General features: G+C 38.8%; 1 protein-coding gene and 1 long non-coding RNA gene across 9 annotated transcripts in view; one reads left to right on the top strand and one right to left on the bottom strand.

The window, feature by feature from the left end:
* Positions 1-16,208, bottom strand: part of LOC139976782 (uncharacterized) — a 162,177-nt gene that overhangs the window by 63,175 nt on the left and 82,794 nt on the right. For 4 of the 7 annotated variants that reach the window (XM_071985543.1, XM_071985548.1, XM_071985549.1 and 1 more), the window contains exon 1: positions 1,169-1,275. The exons of 1 other annotated variant lie outside the window; for it this stretch is intronic. The gene's annotated coding sequence lies outside the window, so the exon portion shown is untranslated. Of the gene's footprint in view, positions 1-1,158; positions 1,276-3,439; positions 3,445-16,208 lie in introns of those variants that run through there. 2 more of the 7 variants (XM_071985546.1, XM_071985544.1) reach the window with 2 other exon arrangements.
* Positions 6,101-15,546, top strand: LOC139976801 (uncharacterized). Of its 2 annotated transcripts, none has more exons than XR_011796275.1 (3): positions 6,101-6,503; positions 13,896-14,000; positions 15,371-15,546. It is a non-coding gene; the product is annotated as an uncharacterized lncRNA (long non-coding RNA). The 2 variants fall into 2 exon arrangements; XR_011796274.1 differs by having other exon boundaries at positions 6,101-6,517.

The raw sequence follows: 16,208 nt of genomic DNA, 5'->3' as shown, positions 1-16,208 counted from the left end.
CTGGAAACCACTTTTCTATAAGGGTACAGTATTGCTCACTAGCTTGTTTGATCAGTTAATGCGCACTGGTTACAAGATACTGATTGGCTGTTTGAGTGGTCATCATGGAGATTCGAGACCATTCAGACCAATGATATATTTTTTTTCGCAAGTGTAAAAAAAAATTTCGACACCCAAAATCCCTGTGGGGGGTGGCGACTGGAGGGCGAAAAGCTTTCATGGGGGGCTGTCTCCCCCCACGCCCCCCACCCCCCATCGCTATGCCACTGCCGGTACATGTAGTTTGTGCATGGATGATGTAGCCTCGTCCAGTTCTGAAATTCTTTTCCCCAATTTGAAGTGAATTTAGAAGAAATGCTTAACATTTTTCTTGAAATTAAAAGGCCCTAACCATTGAGGAAGGGATGCCCCTCAAGATCCTAGTCCGATGTATCCCAGAGACTTTGTATTGCATTGCACTTGCAGCGTCTGTCTCTGTACAGACGACCTATTCCATATCTTTTCCTGCACAGAAAATAGGCATATTTAACATTTTAGTCTCACATAACACATATTTCTCAGGGGTTCAAATGTTCAACTTCACTTCCTTGATCAATAAGGATTGTTTCTGCGACATTCACTTCCATTCCTTGGTCTCTCTTCGCTTCACCTTCTCGGCCACCGACCGACATAGCAACGTAGGCACTGTATGTGCGCGGTGGTGTTTTGAATATCCCAACATGGCCGCTGAGTCACTTCCGGCTGTTTCGGTTTCGGTACTAAAACCGTATAACAGTGCAAGCCTCATACTACTTAAAAAAATTTAAAAAAAATAAACTCAATTTAACTATTGATGAGCATAAATTTAGACCAAAACAACTTTACATACAGAATGAAGGACACGAAAGCTTGATAACACATTTCGTAAATGCTACGCACAGTTGCAAGTAACTCTCTATACTGTTGTATAGAGCAACATTCACTCCGAGCAACATGGCGTACCCGTATAGGCCTAATGTACGTTTCATGATTTGTGCAGGAAATGTATACAATCAACATAAGGTAACCTAGTATGTACAGTATGTACAGTATGTTCATTAATTACGATTTAGCGAAGAATCATTCCAAATCCGACACATATAAACCATCAAATGCCCACGGGTGATAAATGGGACTTACCGATACTAACCTTTGATTTTGTTCTATTAAAACAAGTATGGCTTAATTGTCGAGTCCGTTACGTTGCTTGCAGGATTTGAAGGTTCATTCACGTATCATGATCATGTGATACAGCGAGCGATTTGTAAAAGCACTGATCTAACCATGGAGCGTTTATACTGCTGCTCCATGATCTAACAAAGTCATATGTAGGTGGAGTTACAGCTAAGCTCAGTGCATTATTTAAGCCGCGCCCGTTTTGCAACTGTGCTACGGTATAAAAAGGGTTGCAAATCAGGGGCGTCGGAGCCGGTCCAATATTCACGGCGCAAAAAAAAAGGAAAAAAAGTAGGACTAAGAAAAAAAAATGGCAAAAAATAAAGAACCAAAATGAAACAAGCAAGTAGGCTAAATGTGACTACTCTGGCATGGCAGGGCTCTGCCATGAACAATTGACCCGGGTCAATTGTTTTCAAGCTCGGGAAGTGCCATATCCTGCAATCTGGCAGGCATTTTTTTCAAATTTTCTTCATTACGCTACGCGCCAACATGGTGGCGCGTAGCGTAGTTTGACCTACCAAACGTACCCCCGATAATTATGATAGATGGCCACACTCTGATCTGCCGTACCAATTCAAAATAGCTTCCGACGCCCCTGAAATACAAATTTAATATATGACATTTGACCAACTTTAAGCTTTTTTTTTTTAATAATTATTGAGACAATGTATGACCCTAAATGGACCACTTATTTATTGTCGAGTCTATTATATTCATCATGTATTTATTTCAGCTGCATTGATGCACATTGATTTAAGGTGTTTTCGGGGTTAAAACCCAGCTCCACCTCAGGGCAGCTCAATACGGCATTTTAGTGTGGAATCATAAATAATGCGATATTTGACCAACTTTAAGCTGTTTTTAACAATTAATTGAGATAATATATGACCCTACTGTATCAATCCAACCAATAAACAACATATACTGTATGGTCTAGGGTAACAAGCCTCATGCCCCACCACTAATTAAGTGTGGGCCAATATGTTAGCGAAGGTTGTGATCCTCAAACTGAGACTTATTCAATCCTCATTTTGGGTCGTATATACCTAGAACAATTGTGTCTATCAAATCACGTGGAAGTTTCTTACAAGCTGCGTTTTTGAAACTGCTTGCCATGTGCAGTACTAAAATAACGATTCATTGCCACAAATGCATTACCATCTCGTGAACAATTATTTCGTACATGTGTTTGGTATCAGTCAGGGTATGGAGGTAAAAACAGACCTCCATGGTGAGAGACTAAGAGATGCCCCATTCAGAAAAATGTAGTCAAAACCATCTAAATAAGTGGAAGCAACTCAGTAAAGTTAGCCCTAGGGTATCATCATTGCATAGATGAACCGCCCATCTACACTTGGCCAGAACAGCAAGTTTTTGTGTAGGGTCAGGGAAAACATAAGCAAATGCAATTCTATTGATCGTTGTATTCTTCTGCAGTCTTCTGTTTAGCTGACATTCATATCTAATAAAACAAGTATTGCTTAATTGTCGATTCCGTAACGTTGCTTGCAGGAGGATCTAAAATACTGAACACACATAACATGATTAGCCTAGCAAATTACTGCCTAAAATTGGATGCGTCATACACTGCGGGGAAATATCATTGTTGACGTTATCGCGGGGTTTAGTTACAGCTTGGCACAGCTCCAATTTCCGACTCAGTGCTATTTGGTGAAAACGCCCGTTTTGAAACTGTGCCAGGCTACGACGTCTCACTGTGTCTCATACTAACGTGTGCAATGACTTTGGACCGCACCATTATGATATAGATTGGTTTGTGTTAGTGTTTGGGAACTACCCAAAAAAAAAGAACTACCCTAATAGAGATAGTGGATTAAGAAAGAGGTAAACAAGGACAAAAAGAAATTGAGACAGAGTAAACGGTTAAAGAACAAAAAAATGAAGAAAGAAACAAAGAAATACATGTTAATAAAACTAATATGCAGTTTCTTACATTGACACGAGTGTGCACCACTGATCTGTACACTAACTGGATTGGAGCAACAGGCCTACTCTGTGAAGTCACCGGAAGTTACTGTCCGCCATGTTTGTTCACCCAAGAAGAGCGATACGGTTCATTGATTTTGTATGCTAGCGATATTTGAACGTTGATTTAATGACTGTTTTCTTGTAGACAGAAAGTATCCAAGACAAGAGAAGGGGCGCTGATATTAGGTGTGTGTCACTGAGGTGGTGGGGGGGGGAGGTGGTCGGGAGACGTGCCCCCGTACTCAATATTAGATTGATTTTTTTATTGTGGTTAATTGACTAAGTAAAATGAGGGTTGCAAAAGCAGATCAATATGGACAACTCAAAAGCCTTTCCGAATATATTCGTGGTCGAAAGTAACATTGAGGGGTTGGTGTGGCGGGGGGGGGGGGGGGCTGGAGGGGGACTCAAAAATTCGAAGTTTTCAAACAGTTGTAGTCTAAGAGCAATCTCGTGAGTCATAAACTGTGGTATTTCATGTTTATGCTATAATACTATTCAAGGGCGGCGGAACCGGGGGGGCACGTGCCCCCCCCCCCACTTTTCCTCAGGTTAAAAATGTGCCCTTTTTCTACATAAAAATTGAGGTGTCTCAAGTTAGCAAGAGGCCAGGGAACCAGAATGAACACTCGGGAAGGGCCGTTTCCGGCCATCTGAGGGGTTTGTAAAACCAAAAATTTTCTTGTACGCTCCGCGCCAACCGATGGTGGCGCTCCGCTCAGATAGTCGTGCATATAACTTTGCAAATCCTGGCTACGCCCCTGACTTTTAATGAATTTCTGTGGGTCAAACTCAAAGCTATTTCGAATGGAAAAAAATTTGTTAAGATATTAACAAGGAATAAACTCTAATTCGGAAGATTCCTACATTAGCAACTAGCATGATTTCACCTCATTTTGTCTCAAAAGAAAACTTGTTCCTTGTTTTCCAATTTGCACATTGGATATTGCAGTGCTAGTAAGCATATTTTCCTTGGGAGGGGGGGGGGGCGTTGATGGAGTGATGTGTATACGCAAATAAGATAATACAATAAGAGTTATAAAGGGTACTATATATAAGGCTGCATCAGTCCAATCGAATTTCTGCAAAGTGCCCTTTGATGTCGGTGGACCCCAGATTAAAAGTGCTTCCGCCGCCCTTGATGCTATTGTCTTTACTGGTTGGGTGCTTGCAGTTTCAGCTTTACCCTTAAATGATTACAAATAGAGAACCGACTAGGTAAACTATGAAAACACATAATGGAAACAAATATCCTTTTCTTTAAATATATTCAGTTTAAGTGACACAGTTGTAATAGTATTGATTGTAGTGACTTGTTAGCACTTAAAAAGTCCAACAAGAACTTCATTTCCAGAAAATTTAAAATCATTACACTCGGAACCCTGGAAGTCAATGCAATGTTTCTGGTGGTTAAAATTTATAAAAAGAAATAAAAGTAAATCAGCAAGAACTTCACATATAAAAGAATATTATAAAAATATTGTTAAGAAATGTATAATGGTAAGAACTTCACATTTCATAATCTGAAAACATTACAGTATGGGCAGAGGAAGTCAGTGCAATGCTTCTGGTGGTTAAAATTTATTTAAAAAAATATTAAAGTAAATCAGCAAGAACTTCACATATAAAAGACTATTATAAAAATATTGTTAAGAAAAGTATAATGGCAAGAACTTCACATTTCATAATCTAAAAACATTACAGTATGGGCAGAGGAAGTCAGTGCAATGCTTCTGGTGGTTAAAAATGTCATGAAACTTTCCGAAAAGACTATAAAGGTAAGGTCCTTATGTATAAAAAATAAAACGATACATAGGGTGGAACCTGCAAATCCATGAAATGCTTCTAGTGCTTGAAAATTATCATTTAACCTATACAAAAACAAATTCCGGCAAGAACTTCAACACCAAACAATATGAAATCACAAGATGTTTTGCCACTAGCGGTCAGAGAAATGTTTCCATATTGTTTAAAAACATAATGAAACTTAAACTTCTTCTTCATTAACTGTATGATTGGATGGCAGAAATGTGATAATTATGATGGCAACAGAGCCTAAAAAGTACTGACAAATCTTTACTATACGTTCTATCATTTTTACACTTGGAATGTTCAGCCACATCCCCCATGTTCCCCCATGTGTGATTACTGTCATGTCTTTCTGCTTATATTGCTCTCATGAAACTTTCTCAATGAGGTCTCTTATGCCCTTGAACATGTCTCTTGACATAAAAAGAATGAAAAGATAAATAGTTTCAACCCAGTATGCATGAAAATGTATGTGATGTCGGGTATTTTGCGCTTTAGCTTTCTAGGAGACTCCATTATAGCATATGTAGGATCTCCAGGGGTACTCCATGTTCACTGCACTCCGCATTTGGTAATTCATGTTTTGTACATGGGATTGGGCTGGATCGTCTTGCAGATGGTGGCTGACGAGTTGGAGTAATCTGCAAATTACATAAACAAAACATCGAAATTTTTAATATAAATATAAAATTCATCTGTAGAAACGAAATAATTTCACCTGTAGGCAGCAGATCAATTGAATTGTAACCTGTCCTTAGTAATACTCATTCATGAAAGGAGAGGCTTCAAATTTCCAAATAAGTCAAGCTTAGGCTTGTGCCTTGAGTTAGGCAACAACTCTCTGTTTTCAAAACTGAGTTAGGTGGTAAGCCTATGTATACCCTTTCAATTATTAAGCTACACATAATTCCTCATGTATTCAGTACGTCACGCAGTGTACTGAAAACTGTACTTTGATGCAAGTAGACCTAAATATGTCGAAAAGCTAATGTTACTTATCATGTAACTTATTTCTTTCGCGAAACACCTCCATATTATCGCCAGTGCATACAACGTAGTACAAAAGACTAACTAGAATTCATCCCAAGTAATCGGCATAGCCTACCTGTGAAAGGTTAACCCCTTTTCTCGTTTTCCACGAACATCCCGGTTTGTGCATCCATAGGCTGAACAGGCATTCTTTTCAAAACATCAGATATTAAACGAGTGAGGTAAAGTTACTAAACGAGTGAGGTAAAGTTATTTCTTTTAGGATAATGCGAAGTGCTGACTGCCGATTCCGTACCTAGCTACAACAGAACAAGAAATGTTTGGCGTCTTTTTGGGTGATTCAAGATGGCGGCAAACCCACTTCCGGTAGCTTCACAGGGAATCACTACGACGTTGTCACAGAATGTTAGCACCAATCAAAATAGATCTCAGAGAAGATTTAGGGTTTCAGCCAATCGCAGGCATTTCCTGGATAAACAACATGTCTGCGCCCTTATGCCGACCCCGGTTTCAGTGGTGTACATGGAATTACGTTAGTAATAGCCAAGGCCTATACTTACAGTCACTTTATCAACCAAACAAGTGAAACCTTCGGTTCCTATTTTTGATATGAACGCAATGCATGTGTGCCCGGTGACTGTGTTGAGGACTACCAAGTAAAAGTGGTCGGATTTGCACAGAATAATGTTATTGCGTTACTTGACAAGTCGTCCATATGACTTCAAGTTACACACAGAATGAGACTGGAGTAGGCTAGGCCCTAATAATTAAATAGGCAAAGGCCTAGCACTTGTTATGTTTACGTTTATGTTAACTGTAATATATTTGTCCTTATTGGCGTTCCATATTGTATCTGTTAGCTAAAAGTCAAAATAAAGTCTCTTCCAGTTGTCACGTTAAACAGAGAACCATGCCTTGTGTTTTATTTCATTGACGACCACAAAATATGTTACACTGGCGACGAGGATGGGATTAGAACCTGACAGATCACTTTGTTGATCGATGATTAAATTCGATAGTGGTTCGACCACGAGATCAATGCGGTAAGTCATCGCAGTGATTACGATACGTCTGTTCTCTAGTATTGTTGTCGTTGTGCAACTAGACCTACGATAAACAGTATGGCTAACGCTAGTGGATTTATTGGAGGTGTAGGCCTAGGCCAGTTTGACCATGCGAAGGAAACGTTTGCTTCGTATACGGAGAGACTGGAAATGTTTTATCTGGCAAATAATATCATAGAGGTATCAGGGGAGACTCCTGAACTGGTTGCAGCTCGAATCGCTGTGGTGGAAAGAAAAAAAGCCATATTCTTGAGTGAAGTAGGCCCAGAAGTATATTCAGTGCTGAGTAACTTAGTGGCCCCGACGAAACCAAGGGACAAAACGCTAGAAGAAATTTTCAAGTGTCTTAGACAGCACTTTGACCCAGCACCATTGCAGATTTCTGAAAGTTTTCATTTTGGTAAATGAGATCAAAAGCCTGAAGAAAATGTAAGTAACAACATTTTGGCTTTGAAGAAACTGTCCATTCATTGTAATTTTAAAGGCTACCTGAACCGAGCATTAAGGGACAGATTCGTTTGTGGTTTACGGGATGTCAGGATTCAGGGAGTAATTATAGAATACAGGGCCACTCGATGATACTATCTGAGCATCCGGATGCGCGGATGCTCAGTCTCACCCCAGTACGTATGTGAGTAAAAAATGTCAAAGTCCCAGTTCTTTCTTTTTGAGTGGATGCGCGGATGCGTGGATGCGGAGTCAAAAGTCCTTTTAAGAACGACACACTATTGATGTGGAATATCTTCGTACATACGGGACTTTCAGTTATTGGAAATATGTGATGGTATATGTCGAAACTTTTCGAAAATTATTTAAGTCCATTCCTAGTACACCCGGGGTGGATGCGCGGATGCCCGGATGCGGAGTCAAAATGAAATACGTGATGGTATATGGGGAAACTTTGGAAAATTATTTAAGTCCATTATGGGGAAACCTTCAAAAATTATCTAAGTCCTTTCCTTGTACTCCCGGGGTGGATGCGCGGATGCGCGGATGCGGAGTCAAAATAAAATACATAATGGAATTTTAGAGGGCGCCATACGTGTACGGACATGTACAGAGCGGAGTCAAAATAAAATACGTAATGGAATTTTAGAGGGCGCCATACGTGTACGGACATGTACAGACACACCGCGCATCCGCGCATCCGGATGCTGGGAAGAGTTAATGAATGGCCCTGTATTCTATAATTGTACCGGATTCAGAACAAACTTTTGAACACTGCAGACCTCACTTTCGTGGATGCCTGTCGCATTGCAACAGCTATGGAAATGGCGTCTAAACAGGCTCAAGAGATGCGCCCTAGTCAGAGCGATGGAGGATCAGTGAACAAAGTTTGGACATCTGTCAAGAAGCATTACCAAGGTGACAAGGAGAAAAGCGGCAGAAATCAAGCTGTGTCATGTTATCGTTGTGGAGACAACCACTACACCAAGGACTGTCCTCGTAAGGGTGTCATCTGCCATAAGTGTAAGAAAGCAGGACATTTTGCGAAGTATTGTAAGTCTAAGTTACCAAAGGACTCTCACTCGAAGCAACCTGGTGTTGTGAAGTCAGTTACTAAGGGGAACTCTAGTCAATTAGACGATGACTCTTTGGGTGTTTACAGTATAATGTCCTTGTCTAGTTCTTTCAAAGAAGGTTATTTTGAAACTATGTTGTTAAATGGTAAATCATGTAGAATGCAGATAGACACTGCAGCGGACTATTCAATTATGTGTAAGTCTATGTATGACAGAGATTTTAGTCACATTTCTCTTGAAAATTTGAAAGTTAAGTTGTGTACTTATACTGGAGAACCTCTGGTTGTTTGTGGAGAGATACAGTGTCAAATTGAATATGGGCATCAAAAGTAAGTTAACCTTGCCAATGATTATTGTGAGTCAGGAGGAAAAGCCAGCACTCCTTGGTAGAAATTGGCTAGGCAAATTGAAGTTGAATTGGAATGAAGTTTTCAGTGTCAACCAAGTACAATCTAGTGAGTCTGGTGCAAAGCATAGGTTAGATCTGATATTACGTAAACATAGTCATTTATTCCAGGATAGCTATGATGGTTTGAAAGGTCACGAAGCGCATATCAGAATTAAGCCTGATGCTAAACCTGTGTTTCATAAGCCCCGTAGAGTGCCTTATGCACTGAGAGATCCAGTTGAAGCTGAATTGAAAAAACTAGAGGAAAATGGGGTTATTGTCAAAGTTGATAGATCTAGATGGGCGAGTCCAATTGTGGTTGTTCCAAAAGCTGATAAATCTGTAAGAATATGCGGTGACTATAAGGTTAGTATTAATCCTTCAGTGGAGGATGAGCAAACTACATTACCTACTACCCAAGATTTGTATGTACAATTATCTGGTTCAAAGGTGTTCTCAAAACTCGATTTGTCACATGCTTATGCTCAGCTACAGGTTAATGAGCAGAGTAGAGAGTTTCTCACGATTAACACACACAAGGGTCTATACTCCTACTTAAAACTGCCCTATGGTGTTAAATCAGCGCCCAAAATATTTCAAGCAAAGATGGACCAAATTTTGCAAGGCATTCCAAAATGTGTTGGTAAACAAGACGACATCCTAATTGGAGGTCAAAATGAAAATGAAAACCTTGACATATTAGAGAAGGTACTAGAAAGGCTTAGTACAGACAATGTTCATTTGAAATTGCCTAAGTGTGAGTTCCTAAAGACTAGTACTGTGTACTTAGGTTTGGAGTATAGTGGGGAGGGTCTGAGACCAGTAGATGCTTCTATTGAAGCAATAAAAAGGGCCCCACATCCAACCAATGTAACACAGCTTAGATCATGGTTAGGTATGGTCCAGTATTATCATCAGTTCTTGCCAAACTTGTCAACATTGCTTAGTCCATTACTTCATCTGTTGAAAAAGGGTATTCAGTGGGATTGGACAAGTAAGTGTGAAGAAGCATTTGAAGCATGTAAAGTATGTCTCACAAGTGAAAAGTTACTTGTACATTATGATCCAAATCAGAAACTAAAACTAGCATGCGATGCTTTATCGTATGGCCTGGGGGCTGTTCTTTCTCACGAGTTTGAAAATGGTGACGAAAAACCAATTTGTTATGCTTCCAGAACCATGAGTCTTAGTGAGAAAAACTATTCCCAAATAGAGCGGGAAGCCTTGTCTCTTATCTTTGGTGTGAAGAAATTTCATGATTTCCTTTATGGCAGGAAATTTATTTTGGTTACAGATCACAAGCCGTTACTGGCTATTCTTGGACCGAAATCAGGTGTACCTATATTGCTGCAGCTAGAATGCAAAGGTGGGCATTGGTATTATCTGCGTATGATTATGAAATTGAGTATAGAGACTCTGCCTCACATGCCAATTGTGATGCATTGTCTAGGTTACCTAGTAAGGAAACTAGCAATGAAGGAATGGAAGGTCAAGTATTTGCTGTAAATGTAATAGATGATAACTTCCCAGTATTAGCTGAGGATTTGTCAAAAGCTACTAGGGTAGATCCAGTTTTGAGCAAAGTTCATCAGTTGGTTCTTGTGAACAAGGGTGTGTGTTATGGGGTACAAGGGTTGTTGTTCCAAAGCAGTTTCATGAGCAGGTCCTGAATGAGCTCCATTGGGAACATCCAGGGATTTGCAGCATGAAAGCTTTGGCTCGCAGTTTTGTATGGTGGCCTAAGTTGGATGCTGATATTGAACAAAGGGTAAGGGGTTGTTCAGTCTGTCAAAAGGTGAGGGCAGCTCCTACAAAATTACCACTTCATTCATGGGTTTGGCCAACCCGTCCTTTTCAGAGAGTCCATGTGGATTTCTGTGAAGACAAGAAACAGTACTTCCTAATTCTGATAGATGCTCATTCCAAGTGGGTAGAAGTCAAGCCAATGAGCAAGACTACGGTTAATCGTACTATCGATGAATTGAGGATGATTTTTGCCCAACACGGTTTGCCTGAGCAACTTGTGTCGGACAATGGTCCACAATTTACTTCCCACGAGTTCGGTGAGTTCATGAGGAAGAACGGTATCAAACATGTCCTTGTAGCACCATACCACCCTGCCTCAAATGGGGCTGCAGAGAGAGCGGTTCGTTTGTTTAAGGAGTCTTTCACAAAACAGGTTATTGAAGGTAACAAAGAAAGATCACTTAATCATAAAATTGCTGATTTTCTATTGCGTTATAGAAGTACACCGCAAAGTACTATCGGTGTTAGTCCAGCTGAATCACTCATGAAGAGACAGTTGCGAACTAGGTTGCATTTGCTAAAACCAGAAATGTCAAAGAGAGTAGAAGAAAAACAAGAAACTCAGAAATTACAGTTTGATAAAGACAGGAAACTTGAACGAGTATTTGAAGTTGGAGATGTTGTTAGAGTAAGGAATACTCGGGCTAAATCTAAGGTTGACAAATGGGTTCTAGGAGCAATCGTAGAAGTTAGGGGACCAAGAAATTATTTGGTGAAGGTTGGTTCTTCTAGTCGACTTGTTCATGCAGATCATCTGGTAAAGGTATCTGACCAAAGAGGGAACCTGAATGTTATATACAGTCTGATTTACAGGATAATGCAGTAACTCATATTAATTATCCAACCCAGGATATCATGTCACAAAACCCAGTATTTTCCAACCAGGGAATGAAACTTCCAACTTGATGGTCGAAAAATCTGGAAATATGGGTAAACCTGTGTCAGATTCGGTGGAACCTTTTCTCCCAAACAGTGGTTTGAGGAGGTTGGCTAGGGAAAGAAAACCTGTACAAAAGTTAAATTTGTAAGACTTATCATCCTTATTGCCTGGATGACAGATGTGTTTCTTTTTCTTTAAAGGGAAGGGCAGTGTAATATATTTGTCCTTATTGGCGTTCCATATTGTATCTGTTAGCTAAAAGTCAAAATAAAGTCTCTTCCAGTTGTCACGTTAAACAGAGAACCATGCCTTGTGTTTTATTTCATTGACGACCACAAAATATGTTACATTAACGTTTACAGCTCGTATAGCATCTGCACCTAATTATCTGAAAAAAACGAAATTCATGATGAGGGACGTGTTGAAGATTCGTGTGGATCTTCCAGGCAGGTTGGTCTAGGCTTTATAATGTTGGCCGTGGCTATTCTTACGACTAGTCGTAACAATTATTTATTAACTATTCTTACGACATTGGCGAATTCATGCGCTATAAAGTAAATAAAGCAACTTCGCATGTAGTAGCGGTAACCCTTACCCCTAACCTAACCCAACCCCTAACCGGGAAATATTGTTACTCCTAGTCGTAAAAATACAGTAGTACTCCTAGTCGTAAAAATAGCTGCGTTAAAGCAACTGCTCATGCGTAAAAGGGAATTATTGTTACGACTAAGAATAGCCACTTTGTATAATGTTTCTTCTCCAGTCCTAATTTTGTTCAAACAAGAGGATATTAATTATTCCTATTTCCCCATGATATTTCAGAAATAGGCCTATGGTAGATTTGAAGACAATGGTCTGTTTGAGATATTGAAATGCACATTTGGTCTCCAACTGTGTAAACTCATTGAACTTCAATACAGTAGGCCTGTACATGTTATGATATTCGTTGTAAATTGTGATTGGCCTTTAATAACATTGTCGGCAAAAAAACATTTTTACAGGTAGCACAAGATTATTCTTTCCCTGATGAAGTCTTCTCAAAATCTGTGGGCTGTGTGGGATGCAATGTATTCTCCATATAGTGAATATTTACTCCACATCCATGACTGATTCATCATATTCATACATTCATCCCCCTGCTGATGGTTCTCCAAAGTTTCATTCCCTATGTGTGGCAATTGTATTGAGGGACGATTTGACATTCAACTCCAAAATTGGACTTCAGTTTTTAAATTCCAGGTGCTAGAAACATAGACCAAATTGATTTCTTTCTTTGTGGAACTTGTTAGGCCATTATATAATCTGTTCTGGTGATGCAGAATTCATTCAGCAGGTGGTTCAATTCCATCAACAGATATCATACAGCCAAACAGTTTCCAAAAAGAAGGTCAAGTATTCGGCACCATCATGAGACTTGCAACAAAAGGAATTACAGGAGTTTTCAGTGGCAAAGCTCTCGTTGAATTTCCTCACATTGTCTACATAGGAATTTTCTCTGTGATAATCTCGCTTTCTATTGCCCATCACTCTACACAGCAAATGGGAATGGTAGGGGTTATTTTAATGTAAACATGACTTCACTATAGACCATCCACTGGTGTTCCAATGAAAGACTCAAAATGAGTTGTTAGCTCAGCAGCTAACTTCAGTTTAAAACAACAACAAAACCTGTTAAAAGGAAACATGTTTGGATGGTGCCATCTCATACTTTGGAACTACTGGAACAGATAACTAATACATATATTTATATAAAGAGAAGAACAGCTCTCAGCAAACTGGTTAGCCATGTGTATGGAAATATCTGTAGTAAGTGGACCTGCAGTTTCCCACAGGGATGCTCTGTAGGCCCATATGTTTAAACAAAAGAAATTTTTATTACACTCATAGGCATACATTTGTCATCAGAAACTACAAAGTTGTGCAAATTGTTGAACTATGCAAATATTACAGCATGTTGTCATGGCTGAGCTAACAATGGATGTTTTTGAGCACCTCTTTTCAAGCCAATGTGTTCATAAGCACCATTAGATGACTGGAAATAAACCCATATTTTCACTTGTAATCCATTTGTGCTTAACTTTGCAACTCACCACCCCAGATAAAGTTATCATGAACAATGTTCATGTTGTATAATGTTCTCCAAATTTCTCCCACTTAGTATTTGCTATTCTGTGTTCCCCAGTTTTCCATTAAGGACATGCATTAGTCACTGATTCACATAATATCTGTCTAATTTTTGTCCATTTTAGGGCACTGTACCACCCCAGAAGTGTTTAATACTGAAACTGGTAAATGGAAAGTGGTGGACACAGCATACATAAGCCTATGGAGGAACATTACCTCAAAAAGTGCAGGTACTTTATGAATAATTTGATTCATATCCACATACTGTATAGTTAATGTTGTGCATAGTGAGTGTGTCTGTAAAACTAGAAGGTGAGGTTGATCTCATATAGAATGGTATATCAAAGCAGTGTCCAGTAAAAAGGAGACTTCAACTGCAATAGCAATTATCTCTTGATAATATATTACAAAATGACAATATGCGAGGAAGTGAGTGGGGTGGGAATTGGGGACAGCATAATGAACACATAAATTGGTATCACTGTTCCTGTGGCTATGTAAAGATCTCTTGGAATTTATTTATATTCTTGCAAGGAAAAAGTTAATGAGTAAAATGTTTATGCAATACAGAGGCCCGGTAAAGAAAGTAGATATGCATTGAGAGTGTTTCAAGTAAATCACTAATTCCAGGTGGGGTTCCTCTTAAAGGTATGCTATAATGGCCCCAAATATGATAGATATTCAAATATGGTCACCTTTGGTCAAAATTATTAAACTTTTTTTTATTACAAACTTTGAGGAAATTTCCTAACTGGGACATTTAGTCATCTTGTGTGTTCCTTAACAATTTCTTAGAACAGTTTGTATAGTAAAGACCTCCAGGAAAGTACTTTTTGAAAACTTCTAGCAGTTATAGCATGCTATAATTTGGGACCTATACTGACTACCTTTAAAGCCAAAAGTTTGACTAATCTCTGTGCCAAAATACCCCCAAAAGTATGGACAAGTATTGTTATTCTATAGTGGCTGACACTGGGAACCACCACCTGTCAGTCAGAACTTTGTAGTACTTTAGGGTGGAGGTTGAGGGGGTGGAGGTATCTGACTAAAACTGAGAGTTGTTGCCAATTAGAAGCATAAACACAGTATGTCTTCTGGGAAACAATATTCTTGATAGGGTTACAAGCAAATCATTTAAAACAAAGAAGAAATGGAAAAATTGAGACTTAACTTTAAACATGAAGGTAACCTATGGGTTTTCTCTCCTGACCAATGCAGTAAGTACAAGGCACCTCTCAGTATGTGAAATGATTGTGTTTATCTCATTGTTTTAATTTGTTCTTTTTTAATTGACAACTAGCCATCCATCATAGCATCATCATAGCATACTGTATGAGTAAGAGCATAAACTTCTAGAAATAATTAAAACTTCATTGAATTCAATGCTTCATACTCATGGTTTAGTGGGCAATGACTTTGTGTTAAACCCTGTAATACCCAGGATACCTTGAAGCAGGAGTCATGGCAAAGCAAAAACATGAGAAATGATATGCAGAAAGTTATGAACAGTTGTTGATTTTTTTTAACTTCCTGAAATCTACGAAATATATTGTATTTGCTTCCTAACTATTTGTTTATTTACTATATTTTATTCATGAAGGCACCAATTCAATGCAAAGTGTGTTACTTGAAATGCCTCGACGATGGAAACAGTTGCTGACAACATCTGAAGTACAGTGATTTGGAGCATTCAGTGTTTATGTGGTCCAAGCATGTTGCAGCATTTGTTGAGTGAAATAGTGAACCATGATAACTTTCACACATCCATTAAGAAAAGCGGAGGGGTGAGGTGGGGTGGGTGGGCGGGTCGAGAGTTTCAGGTACACCAATCCATGGGCAACTTAATGTATAAATGCCTTTAATTATTATTATTATTCATCATTCTTATTGTTGTCATTATTATTATTGTTGTTGTTTTTACTATAATTACTTTCATCCTCATCATTCTTATTGTTATTATTATTATTGTTGTTGTTGTTACTATGATTACTATTATTATTATTGTCATTATCATCATTCTTATTATTATTGTTGTTGTTGCTATTATTATCGTCATCATCATCGTTATCATGATTATTATTATTATTAGAAAATCATCGTCGTCGTTGTCATCATTATTACTATTATTAAGTCTTTGGAGGGGGTGGAGTGGTATAGGCAGCTGGGATTGTAATGACTTTTACAGTACATTTCAATCAAGTTTATTTCAAGCTCCTTATCACATCTTTTCTCTTAACCTATATAGTCATATTTTGTGTCCCTCGTGTATTTTTACATTTATACTATATTTTTGGTTTGAAATAAAAAGAATAAAATAGAAAAGTCTGAGTCACGTATTTCAGTTGATGTAGTTCTCTGGGGCTTTATATCCAGATACAGGCCTCTTTTTGATTCCTTGCCAAAGGCTGAAGAAATCAATGCGATGGTGATTGTGTCGG

Source organism: Apostichopus japonicus, chromosome 12 (genome assembly GCF_037975245.1).
Source record: "Apostichopus japonicus isolate 1M-3 chromosome 12, ASM3797524v1, whole genome shotgun sequence".
NCBI classification, from domain to species: Eukaryota; Metazoa; Echinodermata; class Holothuroidea; order Aspidochirotida; family Stichopodidae; genus Apostichopus; species Apostichopus japonicus.
This window is presented reverse-complemented; position numbering and strand designations above follow the sequence as displayed.